This window comes from Hordeum vulgare, chromosome 4H (genome assembly GCF_904849725.1).
Source record: "Hordeum vulgare subsp. vulgare chromosome 4H, MorexV3_pseudomolecules_assembly, whole genome shotgun sequence".
NCBI lineage: Eukaryota > Viridiplantae > Streptophyta > Magnoliopsida > Poales > Poaceae > Hordeum > Hordeum vulgare.
In genome coordinates, this window is record NC_058521.1 from 374,261,574 (window position 1) to 374,272,690 (window position 11,117).

Genomic DNA, 11,117 nt, shown 5'->3' on the forward strand with positions numbered 1-11,117 from the left:
TTACATTATTATTTTTATATATTGCCAATAATTAAATTAGTGCTCCACGAAATTGGTGATAATTATGTATTTCAAGTGAAGAACAAACATGCGAATATTACTCACATATAATAAAGAAATCATATATTTGATATAACTGTGAACTATAATAATGGATATTACAAGAAGAACGTCATCCAAATGTGATGCATAATCTAAATATTTTCTTCAGAATGAAGGTTCAAATGAAAGCATCCATCAACAACCCTACAACATATCTAAAACTTAACTGAGGAACATCATCCAAAATGAACATCCCTACAACTTAATGAAAAATAAAAGCATCCATCATCATCATCATCATCAACATCATCATCATGGACAGGAACATCATCGTCTTCATTGTAGTATACTTGGCACACACCCATATAATTATCCATTTATTTTTTACATCTACAAACAAAAAATCAAAATGAACTGTTAAGACACAATGCATTGACATGATGCAAGTACTTATAGAGGCAGAATATTAGTCAAATGCATCTATTGATATATCTCTATATGCAACTCCAAAAATTCATCTACACAAGCTGAGTACTATGTACTTTCTCTAGGAAACTGCATTAGTAATAAGTTGAATTCTAAATACATTGCACACTACACAAGAATAACAAATATTACTGCCATTGTAACCATGAATGAATTGCAAAAGATTACCATATAAATATCTAATTTGTGATGTAATCCCTATTGTCGTACAACAGAATTGACAATTATATCGTTTTTCGATAATGCAAGGATCAACCTCCCAACCTTTGCTACATAGCAAGCAGAATTTTATTCAAACTTTGTAAAAGGCTAGTAAGGTCATTCTAATATTCATAATAGTCATGAAAACCCATGCATAGACTAACATTTTGTGTTTCACATTGTTAGCTGGGAATAACTAGTATGGTGATCTACAATAGTTAGCTTCGATATGACATCAGTAATTGTTTCTTCTTATGCTATTACTCTTTAAGAAAAAAACAAATTAGAGACAAGTGATGTATGCTTGGAGGCCACATGCCTCCCCAACTGATGATGTTGGAGAAAGGAGGTGATGCAGAATACACTTATTAGGATGCTTGGTCACTACAAAGTCATGATACAATAAAAAAACTCCCAAAACAAATCATGAATAAAATTTGACAGTGAATAATTAGCAACACACACTCAATGAGAAATTCATACATGTAGAAATTATATAAGACCATCACGACTTAAATAAAGCGGTTTATTTTGGACATCAAGCCCAAGATTTCACAATATTCAGCAAGTATTAGTAACACTTGCAGCAAATTTCTTACTATATATATACAACCGCATATTCGACTCCCGATTCATATCAAATATGTTGAATATTTTACAAGATAGGATTTCTCTGAACCAACCACTATGGCACATATATTTTCACATCCAACGACAAAAGCTATGAGGAAACTGACGTTATCAGATCAATTATGTTGTAGAATTGGTAATTCTCAAGTTCATGCTCTCCTTTGCTTGCATGCCACATACCTACACTATTACACGTGCTAATTAATTCAAGTAAACATTTGTTTTCTTTGAAACTCAGAACAAACCATGATAATTGTGTGCTGCAAATACAATAGAACATATGCTTTTTTGTGATACACAGTGACATCCATTTTACAAATGGCATAAATAATGATCAGTAAATATTTTGTTGGCAGCGAACAAAAGTGAGAGTTCAAACTCTGGACCCAAAATAGGATGGTTGCAAATCGATAGTGTGTATACTGTTCTAGCTTTCTAGGAACATCTTATTGGGAAAAGCAACAAATTTATATTGAAATTGTTAAAAGAGTAACTAATTTATAGTGGAATGGCTACAGGAGTACCTTAATTTTATAGGGACAACTTGTAGGCGCTTGTTTCCTTAGAGTGTATTTCATGAGTACATAGTACTGAAAAATACTATAGTACAACACAGGTTAATCCTTTTATCTAGTTTGTTCTTTCCCTTCCAGAATAGAATTTGCGAAACAAAACCGTTTGGTCTTTCCAGCAGTCATCATATAATAGGCAGAATAGAACACGTTCCTGACTTTTAGTGCGGAATAGTACCCAAAAAATATGTCTATAGGAGCACCGTGTCCTAGACTCATGATAGCCATAATACTAATATAATTTTTAGTTTTAAATGCAAACTTCTAATATTAAAATATTTATCGTGTTTTTTAAGAGGATACATCAAGATACCATGTTACCACAAAGACAATGAAAAAGATAATACAATAACGCTTTATTTGATACGAAAGTGGATATGAATATAGATTATAATTTGTATTGGTCTCCATGCTGAGATAACAATACATCAACTCCCAACTGTAACAGAAGCACCTATATTAGTTTTGGAAAGTAAGGGAAAGCATCTAACTTACCGGCAAATAGTGGTTGAAATATTCATCATTTGGTACTAAAAACACCTTGCTGATGATATAGTCGGGCATAATAATCATATTTGATTAACATAACTCAAAGATCAACTTTTATTTTAGAATGGAAAAGAAGCAGCAATCTTCAAAATATAAATCAGTAACTGATATTGAAAAGCAAATTAAATAATTCTGCTCAGTTTGAAAGCCCACGTGGCAATACATAAGAAACCATATACATACCCTGGTTGCAGCAAGTGCACTACAAGCCATGCAGACTATGTTAAGATGTACAATAGTAAAAGTCTTGTATCTAGTGCGTGATAGTCAACTTGATTTACAATATCTTATATATTTTTAGTTAATATATGTTCTGTAAAATTAATTGCTGTACTTTTTTGCTGTTCAAGCATATCAATTTGCATAGTATAGAGAGGCCTGATCACTACCTTGCATGTAGTATTAATTAGTGGATGAATCACTACTGAGATTGGGTGCTACTTTGCAAGCTTAATCATGCGTTAATGAATAGTTGAAGAGCATGGTCTTATTCCTTTTACAGAGAAAAAATAGTTATAGTCATACCTAGAATGAGAACTGTGGTAGGAGTATCCATCCAATCCTATTAGTAAGCGTGCTCTGGTCCTGCCCTGCTTTCCTCTATGACTCGTCATGCCAATTCGGACGGGGCTTACATGCATAGTACCAGATAGTTCTGCTGCAGAGGTGGGTGATCAATTTAGCAAACTAGATTTTTGAGGTAGGTATTTTGGTCGTGGTCTGCTGGTTACATCGGTAGCTACGGCGAATTGGATGACGGCAGTGATGGATCGCGCGCTAAGAAAATGCGTCGTTGGTACATCAGATTGACTTGGGTGTTGGGGAAAACTTGGTGGGCAGGCCTCAGACTGTCCATGGCCGTACTTTAGATTCTTCGTTGGTCGCAGGAGTGCCATGACGAGGGGCCGCGCGCCAGGATGCAGGGCCGTGGTGACGAGGGGTCGCGCGCTGGGATGGAGGACCGCATGGGAGTGGCGAGGTGCAACACGCTAGGACGGAGGATCGCAGGGAGTAGTGAGGGGCGGCGCGTCAACATGCTGGTAGGTTGCAGCAGTGCAAAGCAGTTTGTCACAGGAGAGCAGTGATGAGGGGCCACGGCCGGCGTGGGAAGCTCGAGAGGAATAAGTCAATAAGGGATGCCAGCGACAAGGAATGACCTAATCGTGAAAGCCAACTTGGGCTGGGCTGGGTTAGTGCATTGGGCTTTACTTAGTTGTGACCGGTTGCAATCTAGTATGTGCACAACGGGTCAAGAGCTACGAGTCTACAACGCATATGCTACAATAGTTATATGTGTATCTATTTTCAATTTTACAACATATAATCAAAATTTTGTAGAATATGTGTTGCTTTATAGGGGGTATTCTTGTAGTGTTATATTTTCTTCTCCTATTGATGAGCTTGTGCAGGTCCATGTGTTGTGATTCAGCCTTAGCTTTCAACTGGGAAGTTGTAGCTTTTGTGTTTGTATATCTCTTTGTAAATTTTCATTCCATTTGGAGTCCTGTAGATATTGTTTTGGGTGCTGTCAAAATGCTTCAGAGCATAAACAGCTAGTGAGAATCTGGAATTTTCACTAAGTCCGTGAAAACTTATATTTTTGGCCAAGTTAGCAGCTGTGTAAGTTTCTATGTGAAACTCCTTTGTGTGATCTTTTTGCTTGTGCTTGTAGTACTCTTGGGTAGCTACTGCCACATATGTTATTTGGCATGTTTGGGTGGTTGTAGGTGACTTGCATGTAGCTCTCAAAAGGCTATGATGTTGTTTATGGCAGATTGTATAGTTTTGATGTTTTGATGCTTGTGAGTGCATAGATGATGGTGTGGTGATATTATTTGCAACACTCCATCCATGTTGGTTTGTTCTATGTCTTGGCAACCTGTAAATACCAAAGTTATGCCATTGGAGTGTGTTGTGATGTATTTGACACGTAGCACTTCATTTCTTGTTTCGTTGTTTCCCGTTGATCCGTAGCTCCGTTTGTAATGTTCTTTATATGCTTTTGCATCGTTTTCACGTGACGCATCTTTTCATGTCATTCTCATGCATGTCAAGTTAGCTTAGTGTTCATTCTGTCCAGGAACTTGTATTTTTCTTCTCGTGCTTGTGCTAGTGAGTAGAATAGAGTTGCATGTTCATATTCATCTCATGCATCATGTGCTTGTTGCATCTTGAGGTGTTATTGTTCATTGGATGCTATTTTTATGTTGGGTAGCACCGGGTTTGGAGAACGAGTACGTGGATCTGGGAGAGTACGGGCAGGACGAAAAAGAGCAGTTCGAAGCTAAGGTCATGACATGCAAGATGATATGACCTTGATTCCATCTCTAGACTTGTTATGCTAGATTACGTTTCTTCGTCATATGCTCGCTGCCTACCACTGAAACAATAGCCTCCTGAATTGCCATGAAACCCAAACACTTATCCCTTCCTAGCAAATCTTGAATGGCTAAGTAGGCTTTGCTCAGCTACTAATGTTAGCGTTGCTAGTTGCAGGTGTTTTATCTCATGTCATAACATGAGCTTGATATCATTATGTTAAATCTGTTATTTAATTAATGCACCTATATACTTGGTAAATAACAGGTGGCCTAGCCTTTTGTCGGGTGTTTCGTTTCGTTATTGCCGCCATAGTTACCGGCTACCGGTGTTTGATTCCATAATGATCGCTCCTAACACGCTCGGGGTTGTTATGGGGACCCCCTCGATAAATCGCATAGTGCTAAGACTTGTCCGGCAGGACCCAACATTGGTGTTAATTTGCTAATCACTTAATAATCTGCATAAGGAATGGCCTACACAAGGAATTTAATCAACAACCCGGGCCAGTGCTCCTCATGAGTGTTGGTCCAAACTAGAGCACCGTGCGGGGCCATCCCGGGGCAACTCGGGAGATTTCTCTCACCAGTGTACGCTTCGCTTATCCGGCGTGTCCTGAGACTGAGATACGTGGCTCTTATCAGGGTCATCGACACGTCAGGAGATCCTGCTAGTCTTGTCTTACCTTAGCGATATATCTTGCGTATAGGAATCCCGGTGAAGCTTTGGTTCTCCCGAGAGTTGACGTTTTCCTCTAAGGAATCCGACGAGATCACGAGATTCGTGATAGAGGATTACTTTGTGGCCCATGTACGTTTGTGATGGACTAGTTGGAGCACCCCTGCAAGGTTTAATCTTTTAGAAAGCCGTGCCCGTGGTTATGTGGCAACTTGGAATATTTGTTAACATCCGGTTATAGACAACTTAAACATAAGCTAATAAAATTGCCAACTGTGTGCGTATCCGTGACTGTCCCCTTCGAAGATCTCTCTTCGAATGGGAACACAGTGGGGTTATGATTGACGTAAGTAGGTGTTCAGGATCACTTAGTGATCAGTTAATCACCGACCTCTAGTATAAACCACCTTCATACAAGTCTACGTAAGTTAGCCACTATAAAGCTTAGGACGCTGCAACCTAAATACTCCACCTTCCTTACCTAATAACTTGACTAGTTCTGGCACCGAGGTCATAGATTGCTGAGTCCCCGTGACTCACAGATTCCTTCACAACACCAAGAGGTTCAGGTACCCCCAAGACAGGTGATCCCAATGGCATGCAGCTGGCGTGGCAGTACGATGAGGAGAACGACCATCTGTACGTGAACTATCCAGAAGACTGAGGTGTGGTCGTGATCATGGGCAGGCATGCAGGGTAGCATAGTCATTTCTCATGTTTTGTAGTCCGTAGCGGAACTAACATGTTTGGATGCGTGATGTTGCTCTGATATATTTATGAGATGGCAGTTGAACCCCTTACTGTCATTCTTCTATTATTAAGTATGTGTTATGTTACCGTGTTTGCGAAACGCTTAGATGCGCTTCTTTCCAATTCGAGGACTCGTTCCCCAAATCGGAAAGGACCGCATCTTAGTCGTTACAAAAATTTCATAGATCTGCTGATAAACTCATAATTCATCGGATCCAAACAAACACACCACAAAAGATAGAGTTAAATCAAATAGATCTCCAAGATACCAATGTATTGAGAAGCAAAACGAGAGAGAAATCCATCTAGCTACTACCTACTTACACATAGGTCTGATATGAACTACGCACGCATCATGAGAGCAGAACCAACGAGGATGACGAACCCCTCTGTGACTGTGTTCCCCTTCGGAACGGGCTCTACATTGGATCTCGTGGATTCTGGAACTTGCGGCGGCTGAAGTGATTTTTTATCTTCTAGGGAATCTGGATTATTAAGGTATTTATAGAGCTCACACGCGGTGGAGGAGGATCCCAAGGCCCCCACTACCCACCAGGGCATGCCAGGGGCCCAAGGCGCGCCCTGCTGCTTAGTGGGTCGCTTGGACCTCCCTTAGTTAGCATCCTTGGTCCTCAAGTGTCCTACTGGTCCAAAAAATAACCAAAAAGTTTCATGGCCTTTGGACTTCGTCTGATATTTTTTTTTTGCGAAGGACGAAATAAGCAAAAAATAACAACTGGCACTCGACACTGTGTCAATAGGTTAGTACCAGAAAATGATATAAAGTTGCTATAAAATGATTATAAAACATCCAAGAATGATAATATAATATCATGGAACAATATAAAATATAGATACGTTGGAGACGTATCAGTGCTCTTTGATGGGAATGAAGGATCATCTCGATGGGATCGAGTTGCTAGAGTTTACGAAGTGGCTATGTTAAGTGTTTCTTGCTGGGTACGGATAGAAGCATTTCTATATAACCAATATTGACTTTATGGTTTAGGACATAGTGAATGTGATAGTGTGCTTGAGTGTTTTGGAGCAATATATCTAAGTAGTTGAGCGGTTAGACCATCATTAAAACCTCACCCCCTTTCAACATTATTGACTTTCCTATGGTATCAATGTGATCTTAGATAACTTAACAAAAAATGCATAGTCTTGAAACTTTACCAACACATGTCCTTTTTAGCTTGAGGGGTCCACATCTCCATCCATGTACTTGCCTTAGTTGAACTCTTCATGAAATATACTCAAATAAAACATTAGTCCAACAATATGTACGTTGACATAACCACCAAGGGAGCAAATGTGCTTGCAACTGAAAGTACTCAAGGGATAGAAATGATCTCAAGTAGTTATGGGTCCTTAACATGCCAAAACATAACACAAGGTAGAAAAGTCCGAACCGGGTCCAAAGCCATTTACTATTCTTTATGGGCGAGAACCACCATAGGCCATTAAAGGGCGAAAATATATAAAAGCCCTAATATGGGCAAAAACACGTCATGCGCCACACATGGGCCCAAAGTATCAATGGGCTGGAAACATATTGGATGGCCCACATGAACCTAATGAGCTGAGTTCGGATAGGCCATAACAGGCCATACCTACCCGGGCCATAAATAGGCTATATGCAAACATGCATTAACATACTTTCAATGGGTCTACATGCTAACTTTTGACCAAGTCAAGGTTGCGAGCCTTTTTAACCTAAATAGGACATTGTTGGGTCATGCCATGTGTTCATGCTTCATAGGCGCATCTCGTCCATTGTACAGATGACACGTATCTCAACACAGAGCTAGTGCATGGTTCCATTGGTGAATGAGAATTTGGCACGTGGAAAATCATCATTGGTCGGGCCTGTTAACGGGTATCGGATCCAAAACCGGCACCCAATAGCTTAACGGTAACCCTTTACAAAGGATGCCACATGTTGGTTGGTCTTAAAAACACTTCCATGATGATAAATACATTTTTGTCATGGAACACTTCCGTGACAACATATATATAACTATCTTGATCCTGTCATAAAATCAACATGGATGTACATGCATGACAAAAAACGTGACCTACTGTCGAGGACACAAACGGGGGTGTTTATTTCCCCTGACTTGTAATGGACGACGAGCCACCGTCCCAACAACCTAAGGTTGTCGGCGAATTCTCCCACTTCATCAAGGCCTAGCCAAGGCCAAAGAAGACACTCTACGGGAAGTCAAGGAGCACATCAATAAGATCAAGACTCCGGCAGACACGCCCCCCAATGGCCATCAGCACCCGCAAGACCAACTCAAACTGCCCTAGACGTGCAAAGAACCCCTAGAACCTACCGGGGGCTAAGACACAATCATACTCACCAAGAGTCGGCAAGGCGTCTCCCACGCAGGTGTGAGCCAACCTGCCACAGCTCCACCTCATCGCTACATCAGTCACTTGTCGATGAGGTGTCGAGAACCCATACAGCAAGGTGGCTCTCACTAGCTACGTGGCGCCATGCCGGAAGACAGGTTGCAACCTATTGACACCCGTTCATAGGTGTGTCAAGAACTCAAGCCATGGTCAGATCATAGGTGGCAGAGGCCTGTCAGGAACGCACCCATGTTCGCCACCCAAGACCGCATTTATGGTGCTCTATCTTAAGTGCCAGAATTAGGAATGATAGCATTGTTAGCTATCTGATCATGTGAGTTGCCATTGTGGATGCCCCTTTAGCTATAAAAGGAGGCCCGCGGGAACCTAGCAAAGGATTCAAATCTTTGGGTATTCGAGCACTTAGAGATTCGACGCTTGGTAGATTAGGTCCCCGAGGGATTAGAGCCAAGTGTAAGTATACACATGTGCTAGCCCTCCCCGGCAACCCTTGTTGGGGCATAGCTTGATACGTCTCCAATGTATCTATAATTTTTTATTGTTCCATTATGATATATTATCATTCTAGGATACTTTTTGGGCATTTATGTACCAATTTATAATATTTATGAGCAATAACCTATTGACCCAGTGCCCAGTGCCAGTTCCTGTTTTCTGCGTGTTTTTTGCTTTGCAGGTTTACCCTACCAAACAAAGTCCAAATGCCAAGAAACTTTAATATGATTTTTTCTGGACTATATGAAGACCTGCAAGAATTGGAAGTGGACGAGAAGCCGCATGAGGGAGGCACAAGCCAACAGGTCGGGGCCCAGGGCTTGGACGGGCACTGATGGCTTGTGGCCCCGTTGGATGCCTCCCGACTTCCCTCTCTAGCCTATAAATTCACAAATATTCCGAAAACCCTAAGAGCGCTCTCGAAACACTTTTTCCACCACCTCAAGTCTATGTTTGGACGGGAGGCCATCTAAACCTCTCTTCCGACGATCTGTCGGAGGGGAGATCAATCACGGAGGTCCTTTACATCAACCTTTCTTCCCTCACCACGATGTGTGAGTAGTTAACCATAGACTTATGGGTCCGTAGGCAGTACCTAGATGTCAATCTCTCTCTCTTATGATCTTGAATACCATTTTCATCGCATCTTCGCTTTGATCTATCCGATGTAATCACTATGTATGGTGTATTTGTTGGGATCCGATGAATTGTGGGTTTATGTTCAGAGTATATATAAAAATTATTTGAGTCACCTCTGATTATTATGATTCTTAATTGCATCATCATCATAGCTTCATAATGCTCTCCGATCTATTGAGACAGTTTGGCCAACAAGATTAATATTTCTTCCCTGGGAGTGGTGCGTTGTAGTAGGTTCAACATGGCGAATCTCTATATCCTAGTGACAGAAGGGGGCAAGATGCGTCTTTGTGTCGCTGCTACTAAGGATAAAACGATGGGGTTTATTCATATTAATTGAGTTTACTTTGTCTACATCATGTCATTGTTCTCCAAGCATTACTCTGTTTTTACTTAATACATAGAGAGCCAAGCATAGAAGCGCTCTTGAGGTGCAGGCAGGAGTCAGCCTATTTTCTTCTGGACGTGATGCCTATATACACGTGATCATTGCCGTGAAAATTGCATAATTATTCGCAGTTCTATCAATTTCCCAACAGTAATTTGTTTACCCACCATATGCCTTTGCCATGAGAGATGCCACTAGGGAACACTACGGCCCCCGGGTCTATTCACTTATATATATTTATAAATGCTACTATTACCTTTCTACCATTATTTGTGTTTTATTTCATTTTTCAATTTAGAATTATCAACAATTATCTACACACCTCATTAGCTTGCAAATAACGAGAACAAGGGGATTGACAACCCTCTTCCCCGCGTTGGGTGCAAGTTGTTTGTTTCTTTGTGTGGAGTCGCTGAAGACGGTTGAGAATTGGTATTCCTATTGGTTCGATAAAACTTGGTTTCATAACTGAGATAAATACTTACCCGCATTGCGTTGCGATAACCCGTTCCTCTACATAGAAAACCCAACATAGATCATAGTAATGAGGAAGGATTTCTCGCGTCGTTGCCGGGGAATACCATCACCAACTATCAAGTAGCTTCTCAAAAACTTTCATTCACTTGTTCTTCTTTTTAATTGCTTTTATATTTAGTTTGTCACATACAAATTAAAAATACAAAAATATTTATCTTTCTTGTTACTAGTACTCTTGTTCGAAGTCATGTCTAGTCCTTCTACGGAAATGCCTCTTCCCCCTTACTTGGGAGAAGGTTCCGAAGTTTTAAATTTTAAGCGCTTGGGTGATCAAACGTTAAAAGAATCTTGGGATAGATTGCTAGTTATAAAAAAGAGATCTAAGATCAAATGTCATATTAATTTACTTCTTAGAAGTATTTACGTTGGCTTACCTTTATCCTTTAGAGGTGTCCTTGATTGCATGTTTGAAAAAGATTTTCTTGGGAATAATGCTTTTCATACTTATG